The following is an 11,802-nucleotide window of genomic DNA, read 5'->3' on the forward strand; positions in this document are numbered from 1 at the left end:
CCCCTTCTACCTGTTGACATGTTGGTTAGCACTAGAGTTGATTCTGTCAATGTGGATTGCAGCAGTTAAATTGGAATATTGTCCTGATGATTTTTTTCTTTTGCTTTTCCTCTTATGGTAGCTTTCACCTCACTTTGCAGAATTTGGGGCTTCCAGGTTCCTAAATGGAGATGTGGTCCCCATATCCTGAAGGATCCTGGGCTGGAAAGCAGCTGGGCTTTCCTGTCAGTTCCTGCTAGCTCAGATCCCCTCTCCCTTTGTCAGATGCCTACAAAGCAACTGGGATCAGACTAAATATGTCCCTTTGTACTTACCAAACATATTTTAAAAGTTTTAATAGCTATAACTCCACTTCTACATTCATCTTAAACTGTGTGGGCTGCATGGGCTTCTTGCACTAGGCTTTGTTCTGTAGCGTTGCTATTCATTTTGGGATCTGTATCACACCATTAGTGTCACGTCGTGGTACATTAGCAAAACAGAGCAGAACTAAGCCCAAGGAAACAAGATGATAATTGTTCTCAAGTGTGAGCAAGTGATTCCTCCAACCCTTCTTATCGGAGATAATAATACCTCCTAGCAATGTCCAATGGCAAATTGAGTTAATATCTTGCATCTTGGGTTAGAAGACTAGAAATACTGTAGTAGACTTCAGCACATTATTATGTAGAGCTGATAATGGAATAAAGAGCATTTCCACTGAATTTGGACTGGAGTTTTAGTTCCCCAAATCGTTTATCTGTGATGCTGCTTTTTAAGAACATAAGAAGGTCCCTGATGGGTTCAGCCAAAGACACAACTAGTCCTGGAGTCTGTTTTTTACAGTAGCCATTCTGATGCTGCTGGGAAGGCCACAAGCAGGACACCAACTCAGCAGAAAATTAAGGAAATGACTTAAAATACAATTGCCAATATTGAATCACTTCTACACCAGTCCTCAAAATATCCCATCAAGTTCCTACCTTGCTAATAATAATAATAAAATTTATTTATATCCTGCCCCATCTGCACTCAGTCAATCGGGGCAGCCAACAGCATTAAAAATTATACAGATCATATCCCCCAACCCTTCCTCCCTTAAAATAGAATTAAACATTTTATACTTTGAAACATGTTAAAAGATAAATATCAATTTAAACAATAGTTAAAATCAAACAAACAACAATAGACAAGCAAACAGTTAGCGGGATTGATCCATTACTTTCTCTCTTTGGTGGCTCAGTGTCTATTCAGGAAAGGCCTGCTGGAAGAGATCCGTCTTAATGGCTTTTTAAAAGCTGTCTAAGGTGGTTATATGACGGATATCATCCAGAAGGCCATTCCATAGTCTGGGAGCGATAGCCGAAAAGATCCTCTGGGCAGTTGTTGATACCCTGGTTTTTATTGGTTGTAGCAGATTTCTTCCAGAGGACCTAAGTGTGCGGGATGGATTATACGGAAGGAGGTGGTTCCAGAGATATTTTGGACCCAAGCCATTTAGGTCTTTAAAGGTAATAACTAATACTTTATATCGGGACTGGGAACTGATGGGCAGCCAGTGAAGAGATCTTAAAAATGGTGTAATATGGTCTTTTCTAGATGTACCCGAGACCAGTCTGGCTGCCATATTCTGTACTAGTTGAAGTTTCCAGACCAAGCACAAGGGTAGCCCCATGTAGAGTGCATTACAGAAATCCAGACGTGAGGTTACCAGCGTGTGTATTATGGTTTCAAGATCCCTGACTTCCAGGAAAGGGCGCAGCTGGCGTATCAGTTGGAGCTGATAGCAGGCACTCTTGCTAGGGGTCGGTAGAGGAAGAACATTGGGTACAGCATGGAGAAAGTTCAAAATATTCTATCCTTCTCACTTGACTGCATGCAGTTTTTGGGTTGTTTGTAAAGGGAAGGGTGCTTTATACAAATTACTGTAAGATTGCACTTGGAAATAACTGTGTGTAGGTCTGGTCACCCCACTTCAAAAAAGGTTATTGCACAGTCGGAAGAATTGTAGAAGAGGAAAACCAGAACGCTCAAGGAGCTTGAGCTAATTTGCTATGATGTAAGGCTTAGAGGATGTAAGATTGAATAACATCCAAACCTTTATTCTGTTTCTGGTCATGATAGAATTGCACAAAGCTATGCAAGTTATGGAGCAAGTAGACAGAGGCTGCATCTGCACAGCAGAAAGTAATCCAGCTTGACACCACTTTAACTGCCATGGCTCAGTGCTAGGGAATTCTGAGAATTTGTGAGACATTCTCTGTCAGAGAGCTCTGCTGCCACAGCAAACTATAATTCCCAGAATTCCATAGCATGGAGCCATGGCAGCTAAAGTGGTGTCAAACTGGGTCATTTCTGCTGTGTGGATATAGCCAGGGAGATTTCTCCTGCTCTCCTTGCACTAAACGCAGTACTTCTCTGAGCTCAGTTTAGAAGTATCTAAGCTTCTGACAGAGAAAGACAGCTTGAAGAGTTTGAGTCCTCATCCATGTAATGTTTTAGCATTGAATTAGAGGGTGGGAATATGACCAAGTGTGGAGTTTTCCTGGAAACAGACTTTCTTCCAAACAGTGTCTTCAGTAGGCAATCCTGCCAGTCTTTTGTCTGCCATTTGGAAGAGAACTGATCATAAAGTTGGTGGGGAAAAAGCTTTGTTTGGAAGCACTCTTAGTTGGGAAATACATGTTGAGGAGAATATTTTCAAATACTCTCATCATCTCTCTTATGAAGATTGAATAAATTAGGGTATTTTTCTCTTGTCTCTTTAACGCTGTTGTGTATCTTCAAGTCATTTCCGACACAGGATTTTCTTGGCAAGATTTGTTCAGAAGAGATTCAGCATTGTCAACCTCTTAGGCTGAGAGACTGTGGCTTGTCCAATGTCAGCCAGTAGGTTTCCATGGCTGAGCAGGGATTTGAAACCTGGTCTTTGGAGTCATGGTCCAACATTCAAATCATTCTGTTATGCTGGCTCTCCATTTTGATACAGCCTTCATCAAGTGTAGTCGTTATGTAATGGATTTTTTTAGTTAGTTTTCAGGATGAATTACCTTCTCCAGGAGGTTACGATAGTCAGTAAAACAATATAAGATTACAGGGACAACATTAATATAGCAGCAGCAGCACATAAACTGGATCAAACAGTCGGATAAAAATGTCAGAAGGAGTTAAAGCAACAAAAATAAAACAGCAGTGGCAGATAAAACAGTTAAGGAACTACAGTTTAAGAAGTTTATAGGTCTTGCAAAAGGCTGGTTAGGAGAAATCCAGATTGGTTTCAATATACCTGAACAATACCACAAAAGGCCCCAGTCCCTAGTTGTTTTAATTTTTCTTTCTGTCGAAGCAATGTATAAATAGTTTTTATGGGTTTTTTGGACTGTGTGGCCATGTTCTAGAACAGCTTATTCCTGACATTTTGCCAGCATTGTGGCTGGTGAAACATCAGGAATAAACTCTTCTAGAACATGGCCACACAGCCCAAAAAACCCACAAAAAACTAGGGATGCCAGCCATGAAAGCCTTCAACTTCACAATGTCTAAATACTTTAAATAAATAAATAAATAAATAAATAAATAAATAAATAATAATGTCTTCCAGTTGTAAGGGTGATGCCAGTTGGATCAGAGAACAGGGTCTTGGATGCTGCATTGAAGGTTCAGGCAGATACAGATTATGTTTCGTCCCAAACCACTTAGAGTTCTGAAGGTTAATGCAAGCATCTTAAACTGGGCTTGGAAACAAACAGGCAGCCAGTATTCACTTTGAAATTTTGTGTAATGAAAATGCTGGTATTGATGTAGTAGAGTTAATTCCTTACTGTTGCAAATGCTGAGACATAAGAGACTGGTTCATGTATGCTGCTGTGTGCATTTCCCCTCTTTTTTCCCAGGGACTTTTCCTGCATATCACAAAGGGAGTAATAAGATGGAGGCCTGAACTGCAATTGCCTAGAAATTGCTCCTTCTGGTAAATGATCACTCAGTCTCAACCTCTCTGCAGCATTGGATGGAACAATAAATACAGTAATGTTCCTTTATTGTATAAGAGTTGCTTAAATGGGTTGTTTGTTTTTTAATGATGGTATGATCTGCAAGACTCATAAATGCCTGCGATTTTATTCTCACTGAAATAGCTCTCTGTATTTTGACTCAAAGGTCTCCTGTTGCAATTAATTTATGTAATATGCATGCTAATCTACTTCTTTTTTTATCCTCTGCAGATATAGTCTAGTGTTTCCCATATGGCTGGATGATTAGCCCAGTACATAGTCAATTCTTTATGGCTTTGGGCTGCCAGGTGGTTACTAGGTAATTTGAAGATCTTCCTAAGCATGAATTCATAATAAAAAATTCCATTGGCAGTACTTTAAAATCTTTATTACGGTGTTGTTAGGAAGGCATTAAAGATTGTCTAGAGCATGTGTCTGCATCAGGATTAGTTGTGGATGTCCTGACCTGTAGTGTTGTAGCTTCTTTGCACATAGATGTTCCACAGGTTCCGAAAAGGAATTGATAGGACTCGTGCCCTTCTTTATCCCAGCGTTGCTCAAGCAGTGAGAAATGTACTTGGGCAGCAAAAATGACAGGCACAGATACAGGGTGGGCTTGCCAGCAGTGCATGCAAAAGGGATCTTGGAGTCTTAGTGGACCACAAACTGAACATGAGTCAACAGTGTGATGTGGCAGCTAAAAAAGCCAATGCGATTCTAAGCTGCATAAATAGGAGTCTGATGTCTAGATCGAGGGAAGCAATAGTACCACTCTATTTTGCTTTCTGATCAGATTTCACCTGGTATACTGTGTCCAGTTCTGGGCACCACAATTCAAGAAGTATGTGGACAAGCTGAAATGTTTCTAGAGAAGGGCAACCAAATTGGTGATAGGTCTGGAAATCATATCTTACGATCAGTGGCTTACAGAGCTAGATATGTTTAGCCTGGGGAAGAGAAGGTTAATGGGTGACATGATAGCCCTGTTTAAATATTTGAAGGGGTGTTTTATTGAGGATTGAGCAAGCTTGTTTTCTAATGCTCCAGAGAATAGGATACAGAGCAGTTGGTTCAAACTACAGGAAAAGAGATTCCACCTCAACATTAGGAAGATCTTGCTGATGGTGAGAGTTGTTTGATAGTGAAAGATGCTGCCTTGGAGTGTAGTGGAGCTGCCTTCATTTGAGGTTTTCAAACAGAGGCTGGGTGGCCATCCGTTGGGAATCCTTTGATTGTTTATTCTTTGCCTGGCATTGTGTTGGACTGGATGGCCCTTGGGGGTCTCTTCCAACTCTGTAGTTCTACGATAAGCATTCTATATTTAAGATGGCCTTTCCACCTGAACCCATCTATTGATGGATGAAGCCTGAGCTTTGGCACAATGTTCTGGGTCATTATCTAGGTTGCTTGGATCTTTCTCAGTTTTTATAAAGTGAAAGGTGGGCATTCAGAAGCAGACTGTACACTTAGCATGTCGAAATTCTCAGGTGCAGTCTTAGTCATCTGGTATTAACATAATGGATTTGAACAACTTAGAGCTGCCTCCCCAAACTTGATGTTTTTCAAAGGAAGTGTTTTGCCCTATGATCATCAATCTGTATCTAGCAAGTGTTTCTTAGAACGTATAATTTTGGTCACCTGTGCACCCAAGGTTGTGAGCAACAGTATTGTGTAGTAGGCAGAGCATAAAATGCATCAAATAACGGGTGTTACTGACTGGAGTTGTTTAGATTCTATCCAAGAATCTAGGAATCAGTGAGGTACTGTCATAAAATGTGGCATATTCCAAGCAGTGTTGCTTTTCTTAATTGTGATGTTGTGATCCTATCTGTGGCAGTTTCATGCAGATATATTGTTGGCCCATTTGGAATTATTCCCTGAGCACCACTCTCTATTGAAATGGCTGTTGTTTGCTTTTCCCTGAGGCACTGAATCTCAATTTGTAGGTCTTGCTATTTCATAAGCTTTCCTCTCTCTTTTTCTTCAGTTCTGCTGACCCCTGGAATTGCCACACCTGTAAACAAAGCTTTCTTTTTCTCAACCACAGTTATGTTTGGCATATTATGCTCTAATTGTTGGTCATTTTGAAATCTTACAGTCCTAGTTGCTTGTTTTAATACTTCTTTCAGACTGAAAAAAATCTGGGACTTGGTGTATTTGCCACCATAAATTAAGATTACTTGGTATTTTATTGATTGACCTGTAATTTGGATTCCATTTGGATAAAAACCAACCAATCTATAAAGTCCATTGTTCTTCCAATGAGCAAATTGTGCAAATAAATAAAAAATAAAATACAATGATAAAAGTCCCACAGGTCACCATTTTAAACATCTTTTTCAGGTTTATGTTGTCACATATTCTTTGTGGCTGGCCACTTTATCACGGCATTTTTTATATTCAGTCTGTGTGATTTTGCTGCGCAAACTGATAAGGTCAACAGTTTTATCTTTTTCTTTGCAAAGGCATTTATTATTTTTATTCCTTCAGTTTATTTTTGATGCTGTTTGTCAGGAGTGCCTGTTCTTGAGATGAAAATACAGGTTTTTATTTTCTAGATTTATATTGTTCTGGATATTGAATCCTATTGTGGGAGAAACACAGGATATAAATCCTTGAAATAAATAAATAAAAATAAATATTTTTTCATATTTTAGATGTTGTTGTTGGCAAATCAAAATGGATTTCCCATGACAATGTCGACAACCTTCAGATATTATTGGATTATCCTAACCAGTATTAGGAGTTACAGTTCATCTGGAGGGCCATTCAGGTCCTTCCCTTCCCTTGAAGAATAACAATATATTTATTGGTGTGAAACAGGGGCAGGCAACTGAGCTGGATCTGGAACTTCACATGCTCCAAGACAAAAAAATGAAAAGTGGCCAGAAATCTAGTTCTGGTTTTGGATAATGGTAATTTTTAAAACGTATGTGTGTGTATGTGATTTTCAGTGAGGCCAACAACTTATTTAAAAGCTGAATTGTTACTCTTGGAGGCTTCCAGGAGAGCAGTTAATATTTTTAATCCCCAAAGGGACAGTACAGGGTATTTGAAGGGCTTGAGGGCTACAAAAACAGCTTTCGGGGAAGCCACATGTGGCTCTACGATCAGCACTTTGCTGTCCTTTGGCTTCAACTCTTGTCGTTGTGTGACATAATGGTTTGAGTGTTGGACTGTGACTCTGGAGACCAGGGTCTGATTCCCAGTTCAGCCATGAAACCCACTGGGCAACCATAAACCAGGGGCTGTATTCCACAAAGACCTATGCTTTTATATTATGTGTACTATTAATAAAAAGCGATTAAATAATCCTCAGTGCATCTTGCAGTCCAGCACACAGCTCTAATAGTGATCGAGGGCAACTACCAATCCCTACTAGGCAAGTAGTTTGTCAATTTTCCATTCTCAGAATGCCTTGAATTTGTTTTTTGTTTTCTTACTATTCAAGATAGTTAGTTTTATCATCTGTGTTAAATTAAAACTACATGAACTGTATCATCAGTATTTCAGTGTCATGGCTGAAGAATGGTGTGTATGTGTTTGGTAAAGCTGATAGTTTTGCATTAAGTTCTTCCCATCACTCATTTAATTGCTAAACATTATTGAGAAAAATGCATGCCTCTCAACTGAATTGCCTTTCCAGAGTGCTGCTTTTTTTGTAATAGTTAATTGTGTGATAGCTTGAGTGCTTTTAAGGAGGAATAAAACTCCCCTGCGCTACCTTGGGATTTGTCTGAGGATGCACATATGGGAAGGCTGGCTGAAGACTTTCCTTATCAATTAGAAGTGCTGCTCAGGGGCCATTATTTACTTGGGAGCCACAAGAACTTGATGCCATTATGTCATGCTCTTAATTCAGGGCAGGGGAGATATAGCCCAATGGCAGAGCATTTGTTTTCCATTCAGAAGATTCCTGGGGCAGTCCTCAGCATATTTACTTTAGAATCACAGAATCATAGAGTTTGAAGAGACCACAAGGGCCATCCAGACTAACCCCCTGCCATGCAGGAACTCTCAATCAAAGCATCCCTGACAGATAGCCATCCAGCCTCTGTTTGTAGACCTCTGTTTGAAGAAGGAGACTCCACCACTGTCTGAGGGAGTGTGTTTCACTGTCAAACAACTCTTATTCCTCCTAATGTTGAGGTGGAATCTCATTTCCTGCAGCTTGCACCCATTGTTCCGGGTCTGTTCTCTGGAGCAGCAGAAAACAAGCTTGCTCCCTCTTCAACATGACATCCTTTCAAATATTTAAACAGGGCTATCATATCACCTCTTAACCTTCTCTTCTCCAGGCTAAACATCCCAAGCTCCCTAAATCGTTCCTCATAGGGCATGGTTTCCAAACCCTTCACCATTTTAGTCACCCTTCTTTGGGCACGCTCCAGTTTCTTAATGTCCTTTTTTAATTGTGTTGCCCAGAACTGGACACAATATACCAGGTGAGGTCTGACCAATGCAGAACAGATTGGCACTATTACTTCCCTTGATCTAGACACTATACTTCTATTGATACAGCCTAAAATTGTATTGGCCTTGTTAGCTGCCGCATCACACTGTTGACTCATGTTCAATTTGTGGTCTACTTGGATTCCTAGATCCCATTCACATGTTGTCTCATTTGGCCAGGTGTGCCCCATCCTATATATGTGCATTTCATTTTTCCACCCTAAGTGCAGTACCTAATAATAATAATATATCCCACCTCTCTGTCACATACAACCGTGGCGGCTTACAGTCCCAAATCCCAGTAACCCACCCTCCCCTAAAATAACAATTAAACAATTAACAGTTTTAAAACATACCTTAAATACCATAAACAAGTCAGGTAGTGGCTATAGCAGATTTCTCCGTGTTGAATTTTCATTTTGTTAGCTTTGGCCCAGCTTTCCAATCTTTTCAGGATATTTTGAATTTTGATCCTGCTCTCTGGGGTGTTAGCTACTCCTCCTAATTTGGTGTCATCTGCAAATCTGATAAGTATGCCCCCAATTCTGTCATCCAAGTCATTGATAAAGATGTTGAATAGCCCTGGGCCCAGGACAGAGCCCTGGGGGACCCCACTGGTCACTTTAAATTTTTTTTAAAAGCCTTTTTCAGGTACTAAGGCTGGGAAAGATTTCTGGTAAACTGCTACTAGCTAGAAGAGACAGGATTGGACTCAAAGGATGTATCAATGGTAGAATATACAAGTTGGGGGAAAATGGATTCTAGAAGGGTTCATTAACTGCCGATAAAAAAAGTTCTGGGCCAAAAGACATTTGGCAATGCAAAAATATATATATATTTAAAATGTAATATCCTTTCTGGCCAGAGTTATACCTCCTCAGTATGACATCTGAGCTCCATAAAGATGATGAAAACAAATATTGGAGGATTATTTTATATTTAATTACAGTGGCAAGATTAACACTGGCAAAAAAGTGGAAATTAGATCAATCTCCTTTAATAGATGAATAGATGCTTGAAGTTAGTGGCATGAGGCTGACGTTTCTATTGAACAAAAAAATTAACCAGATCGCCAGACAATTAACCAGGCAAGGTAGAAAAAGGACTGACTACCATATATTGAATATTGGGAGGCCAGTTGGGGCATCAAAAAAGTATTTCTTTTGAATTATTAGAGGTCTGTTTAGATAACAATGATCCATTGTAATATAAGTGTAATAAATATACAATAATAAAGATTCCCAGCTCAGTTATGACAAGTCACATACTCTCAGCCTCATGGGAAGGCAATGGCAAACCTCCTCTGAACAAATCTTGCGAAGAAAAACCCCATGATAGATTCACCTTAGGGTTGCCCTTAGCCAGAAGTGACTTGAAGGCACACAACACCACCAACAAACTGCCCACCATGCTGTCTTCCCATCTTCATGCCCAAAATGGTTTAAGGAAGGGTGTTCCAATACCCTTGGAAGATTGATTTTCGATGTTTCAAGATTCACGTTGAAGCCACTTTACGGGGACCAGCTTAGGATTTTATGGCCATCACAACAACCATGGAACTTTCTCAATATATTTAACAGGGCATATTTTAGAACCAGTGTTTTAACCACTTCCTAATAAAACTCTCTTTGTACCTGGCTAATGTGAACAACTAGCACCTACTTGCAAAAATCCCCTTTTAGGACAAGAGTTTGGAGAGTATGATGGCAATGCAGCTCCATACATTTTGTGGTTTAGTGAATTTTCTACACCCATTTCAATCTGGTTTAGGCCTGTGTTTGCCTGTGAAATAGCTTTGGTTGTCCTTATAGCTAACTTTTGCTGGGAGAGAGAGAGAGCAATCCTGTTCAAAATGTCTTGACCTCTTCAGGGTTTTTGGCACCATTGGTCTCTTCAAGGATTAGTGTTGCAGCTTGGTTTTGGGCAGCATGATGGTGCAGCGTCAACGAACACAGATGATTTCTCTCACAATCATTTCATATAATCCAAATGCAGTTTATATGATCCGATGGTAGAGAACATCCTCCCCAGGGGTATGTGATTGACACTGACATCATACTCTTTTTGCATGAGGCCAAAATCAATTGGTTTGCCCAGGCATTTTGAGTTATGTAATGTGAGTTGTCTATTGTACATATTTGATGCCCTTAATTGTTATATTTTGATGTTTGATATGTTATTGTACAGTATTTGGATTATTGCTATATATATTTTTGTCTAAAGCCTTGATATCAGTGAATGAATGGCAATACAAAGCATGTTAGGTTCTGGGGAAATCCACATAAAATATACAAGTCTTGTTTAAGGCAATTCACATTACCATTCTACCAGTGATGGCAAATTACATTTGTTACTGGATCTTATGTGATCTAACACACTGATTTGGGATTGAGAGCTGTGGGCCTGCATGGCGTAGTGATTTGAGCATTGGATGACTGGAGACCAGGGTTTGATTCCCAGCTCAGCCATTAAACCCACTGGGTGACCTTGGATAAGCCACATGTTCTCAGTGTCAGGGGAAGCCAGTGGCATGGATCTCCGTAGGGTTGTCGTAGTTCAGAAATGACTTGAAGGCACACAACAATGACGGACTGGATCTTTTGTGATCTGATGCAGTGACTTATGATTGAGAGTTGTGGTACAGACTCTCATAAGTACAGTGGTGCCTCCTTATCGACAGGCTTGTCATCCACGGATTTAAGCAAGACTCCGTTGTCTCCAATGGCGGTGCACATGTTGGGCTGCCATTATGGAGAACGGGACTCAAGGTCCTGTGTTTTTCAGTATCCGTGGAAGGGTCTGGAACAGATCCTGCGCAGATACCAAGGTCCCACTGTATAAACCTTGCATTGGCCATGAACTTTATGCATGGCTTTAGGAAGCTATTCATTTTTTGTTTTGTTTTGTTTATTTAATTTATATCCAACCTTTCTCCTTGCACATGACCCATGGTGGCTTATAGCCAATTCAAAACAAGCTACAGCTTAAAAAGGTTAAAAAGATTTAAAAAAAACACTATTGTATTAAAAACACACAAGCTTAAAACATGTTAAAACTCATTTGAAACATAAGGTAGAAAAGATAAAGGCATAGCAGCTACATTAAAAGCTCACAGGGCCACATGAGTTATAACCCAGAGGTCCAAGTCACTGACTTTTCCCGGCCTCTAATCCTTTCTGTGTTCTCATAAGACAAGAATAATAATATTGACCCAAATTTAGAGGGCTGTAAGGTGTGGAGGTGTGTGAAATGTTAGCGCACCCTTTCTGAGCCTGTTGAGTTCCAAATATATTGGGCTGTGATTCACGTTAACACCAGTCAGCTTGGCCATCCTGGTGGTGGATGATGGGAGCTGTGTTGATCTCAAGGGCACTGAATT

At 40.0% G+C, this 11,802-nt stretch overlaps 1 protein-coding gene across 5 annotated transcripts in view; it reads left to right on the plus strand.

Moving 5' to 3' along the window:
* The window catches only part of FAM168A (family with sequence similarity 168 member A), a 438,953-nt gene that overhangs the window by 205,204 nt on the left and 221,947 nt on the right, over positions 1-11,802 (plus strand). Inside the window, exon 1 of one of the 5 annotated variants that reach the window (XM_042459625.1) lies at positions 4,233-4,290. The exons of the other annotated variants lie outside the window; for them this stretch is intronic. The gene's annotated coding sequence lies outside the window, so the exon portion shown is untranslated. Of the gene's footprint in view, positions 1-4,232; positions 4,291-11,802 lie in introns of those variants that run through there. 5 annotated transcript variants of the gene reach the window in all.

The sequence above is a fragment of the Sceloporus undulatus genome, chromosome 3, assembly GCF_019175285.1.
Source record: "Sceloporus undulatus isolate JIND9_A2432 ecotype Alabama chromosome 3, SceUnd_v1.1, whole genome shotgun sequence".
NCBI classification, from domain to species: domain Eukaryota; kingdom Metazoa; phylum Chordata; class Lepidosauria; order Squamata; family Phrynosomatidae; genus Sceloporus; species Sceloporus undulatus.